The sequence below is a fragment of the Haplochromis burtoni genome, unplaced genomic scaffold (assembly GCF_018398535.1).
Source record: "Haplochromis burtoni strain Fernald_Lab_line unplaced genomic scaffold, NCSU_Asbu1 Contig_346, whole genome shotgun sequence".
Taxonomy (NCBI): Eukaryota; Metazoa; Chordata; class Actinopteri; order Cichliformes; family Cichlidae; genus Haplochromis; species Haplochromis burtoni.
The window spans coordinates 595,303-599,858 of record NW_024582707.1 but is presented as its reverse complement, the minus strand read 5'-3'; the positions used below and the strand labels follow the sequence as shown (position 1 = coordinate 599,858).

At 41.1% G+C, this 4,556-nt stretch overlaps 1 protein-coding gene across 2 annotated transcripts in view; it reads left to right on the top strand.

Annotated features, from left to right (window-relative positions):
• grm5b (glutamate receptor, metabotropic 5b) overlaps positions 1 to 4,556 on the top strand; it is a 79,177-nt gene that overhangs the window by 3,803 nt on the left and 70,818 nt on the right. The window lies entirely within an intron of this gene.

The window sequence follows — 4,556 nt, the reverse complement described above, 5'->3', positions numbered from 1 at the left end:
CCTCTTCTTGCGGTTAACGGATGCAGCGCTGCGCCAGTCGATGTTGTTGTCTGTGGATTTGATTTCTCCTTGGAGAGACTCAGTTTGAGCAGACGCTGTACGTGCCTGTCAGCGATTAAGCACTTGCAAAGCGTCACATCATTCAATAAATTACTTTAAATTGATGGTACAGGAAGACCAACGAAACCACAAATGATTAAAAAGGACATAAATAAATAAATAAATGCACCTGGCTGAAAACTGCCGATAGTCGTACTACTAATGGAGACTGCGAGTCCCAGATAAGTGCTGTAAGGTCACATCTTGTTTTGGGGGAGTTGTGCAGGCGCCTTGTCTCATGTGGCTGCAGCGGTTTAAGTCTTTACTGACTAAAGCCTTGTTGGCGTGACGATGCATGTGTGATATTTGTATCCCATTCATACCGGGAGCTTTTTGGTCATTCGTCCTCAAAGGCAGGCCTGCACTATACCTATTAGCTATAAAATGCCCATATAAGCTATGTCACTGTGCACTGTGGTGCACTGGAGTTATAGAGGTTTAATGCTGTTTAGTGGTTCTTTTACTTAGTGGGTGTGTTTGTGTCTCCAAGCCTTGGCGCTTTTCTTCATCACTCATCTGTGGCACTGAGATGATTCTAGAGACAAGGCAGCAATTACAAAAATAAATCTTTAGTCTTCTTAAAACCTGCAGATGCACATTGTGTCAAAGGGTTTGTGCAGAAAAAACTAAAAAAAAGCAACAGCAACAATAATGAGCATCTCTTTAGCTGGGAATAGGAGGCTGCATGGAGAGAACCATTGTTCCAAGCCCAATCAACAAAAGCCTTCCCTGCATAAGTGAATGTGCACACAACACAGAAAAGCAATATGACCCATTTCAGATACCAGCAAGTAATTTGAAAAAAACACCATTATGCCAGATCATTTTGCCCGTCCGTTCCTGTTGACACTTTATGTTTCATGTTATTATTTTATGTGGTATGTTGCAGTATAGTATTGCAGCTCCTGTTTCTCTCGGTTGTATAAAAACACCTTGCGAGCATTGAAGTAATTCTTTATTAATGTCAGGATTACGTCTGGTGAACATTTTGTTTTTCATACAAAATGATTCAAATCAAAGACTTCTGATAACATTTCAGACTTAAATGTCATGTTTACTCAAACCTTTTTATAAAGGCTGCAAACACCCCAAAAATATTCCCCTCAAAATGTTTTACAGGGGGATTTTTTGAGAGAACCTGTCAAATATTAGTTTTCTTTGACCACCAATGTACTCAGAGAAAAGGCAACAAAACATCTTTTGTGTAGATATCCATTTATCTTGACACATGTCACATGACACATGTCAAAACTTGTGTGCCGTTAAATGAGCGTGCTGGAGAAATAGGGTATGTGGGTAAACGCACATCCATTTGTATTTGGCACACTTCATTTGACATGATATGTGTCTCTCTGTGGGATCGTGTGTTGTTAATAATGGCGGTGAGCTTACTGATGTACATCTGTCTTAGGATGCTTTCTTCTTCTCCCCTCATTTAACCTGTCAGAATGTGCAGTCAGCGGAGAGCTTTTACAGTCAAACGCAAACTGCTCAGATGATGGAAAGCACAACTATAATCTGTTCTGAAAACTCCAGACATCGCCCCCTCACCCCATCATTAAATGCAAACACAAACGTCTGTGCGTCATACAGGACAAGATAAAGAGGATAAATGCATTTGTCTACAAGCCATGCGTCTAAATTTAGTGTAATTCTTAACGCCCCTGTTTAATACGCAGTAAATTAAATGCTTTCTCAACACATAAAGCAGTATGCGAGGCGGGGAGGGGGAGGGAGAGTGTTTGTTACTGCCTGTGTTGTGTGTTTCTGTCTGTGTAAAAGTTGATTTGGATGGTTTTATAATGCCCGTGTGTATAGTTTGGATAGAGCTAGAGATATAAATGCCTAATGGCGTGAGCAAGATGTTTGTTTAGGGAATAAGGATTTGACTTTCTTTTCAGTTCGGCCAACAAGAGAATGATACGGGGGGAGGGACAGACAGACACAGTGTATCTGTCTGACTGAGTGTGCAATGCAGAAGCAGTGGATCGTTCAAGGGAGGGAGAGAAATGATGAAATGAACGTGGTGAAGCGGTTTTGGTGTGGGGGTAATGTGTGTCTGCTGTGCAGTGAAATTCTAGGGAGAGATTCTTCTATGAGGATTCTTCATCTTCATCTTTGTATTAACGTGTCAGTAGAAAGACAAAAGAGGAGGCCAAGAAAGATACAGAGTTGCGTCACTGATGGAAAGGGAGTGCATGTGAGACAGAGCAGAGTTTTGTTTGATTTGTTCATTACTGGAGCAGCAGTTAGCCCTGTTGCCATCCTGACACTGTCACGTTAATTACGTACAGAGAGACTCTGTCCCCTGGTGCCTCTTTTTTTTAATCGTTCATGCCTTCTTCTTCTATCCCCTACTCTGTCTCTGTCTTCCTCTACCTTCTTCAGCATACACTCTGTTTCTTCCTCCTCATTTCCTCTCCTTGCAGTGTTCCTCCATCTGCCTTTTTTGTTCGCTCGTTTTCTCTCTCTTCCCCCAAACAGCAGTCTGCTAACCGCCCGACATCCCTGCCACGACCTTGATCCTGTTTTGCATAAGCAGTGGATGCCATCCTCTGCTGAACTGTCCCAGCTCCCCTGCTGTTTACGGTCAATTAAATTTCTCAGTTGCAGTGAAGGAAAGTATTTGTGCAGCTTCGGGGTTAGGCAAATTACAAGTCTTACCCATTAATGCAGAGGGATGGCTACTTGAAAGTTTACCCAAAGGATGAAACTGATGCCCCCGCACTTGGCTGACTGTTAAACACAGGGCGCTTGGTGTACATCGCTTAGCTAGATATGTCCCATATGCTGTTTTGAATCATCCACTTAGTAGCTGACTTGCCCACGTCTTGCAAATAGGAATTCTTTACTGTTGCCTAAACTCTGCACTTCATTAAAGGAATCCTTTCTATAATTTATAATAACAAGACACATGGAGTACTCAGCGTTCTTTGCCAGAACAAAAGGAATACAAAATACCCCTGAAAGCACTGCTTTTTTGCCAGAAGGATGTATAGCAGTCTTGGTACAGTTCGAAAACAATTTAAATTGTAATGATAAAAACACAACGGGGGCTTAGTTTAGAGAGAACACCCAAAATTCACAATTAGAGTAATACCATTAAAGCAGCAAGAGAATTAGCTATAACATGCCCTCAAATTTGATTTGGAGAGAGTCGGGGGGCAGACACTTGAGGATTGACTTGTGGTATGCCATGTTAATGGTTTTACTTGGTACTCATCATTGGTTTCAAACAGTGCTGCTAATCTTCAAGGACCAAAAACATAAAAAGGAATTAAAGAGAAAAAAGGGACCTCTAATGGGTTTATGTACACTTGTTGGCATTGTGGTTGTTGTGCACTGTGTAAAACACCTCACAGCAGCTGTGAGGTGTGACACAGCTGCTGGCAAATGCAATGATCAATATTTTGATTTTATTTGCACAATTTGCATTTATATTAGCGACTAAATGATTAGAATGACAAAAAGTGAGGTAGAAAATACAAACTTAGGTGCTAATGTCCTGTTTTCTGGACTTTCCAAACAGTAGCTGAAAAAAAGCAGAACATCACTTAATATGATTCAAAAAATGCACTATTCAATCTGAGCTCTAGGGCGCCGAGCCAGTACTTGCATGTTCAGTGCTGTGAAAATTTGACCCCTTCCTGATTTCTCACGTTTTTGCTTATCTCACTTATATATTTCAGGCTCTGTGTAAAAAAAAAAAAATAAAGTAATTGTCTCCCTATGTGAAATCGTAATTACATACCTTGAAAAGTTTAAATTCACAAGCCACACCAAGGCTTTTCCAGGCATCTGTTGGTCTGGAAAGGGTTACAAAGCCATTTCTAAGGCTGAATACTAACTTAACATAACCGTAGTGGGAGCTGTTATCCAAAATTGGAAGAAACTTGGAATAGTGGCGAGCCTTCCCAGGAGTGCCTGGATGACCAACATTACTCCCATAACTCATGCAGGAGGTCACAAAAGAACCCAGAACAACATCTAAAGAACTACAGGCCTCACTTGCTTAGGTTAAGGTCAGACTTATGGTTTAATAATAAGAAAGACATTGGATAAAATGTCATCCATGGAAGAGTTCCAAGGAGAAAACCATTGCTGACCAAGAAGAGCACAAAGGCTCGACTCACATTTATCAAATAACATCTTGAAGATCTCCAACACCTTTGTGAAAATATTCTGTGGACAGACGAGACAAAAACGGAACTTTTCTGAAGGTTTAAGTCCTGTTACATCCGGATAAAACTAAAATCATTTGATAAAAGAATACCATACCAGCTGTCAAAGACGGTGGGGGTAGTGTGATGGTCTGGGCCTGCTTTGCTGCTTCAAGATCCAGACAACAAGCCATAATTATGCTCTCTACCAGAAAACCCTGAAGAAGAATGTCTGGGTTATGTAGCAGAACATGGATCTAAAATATATGACCAAGTCCACCCTTCATTGGGTAACGC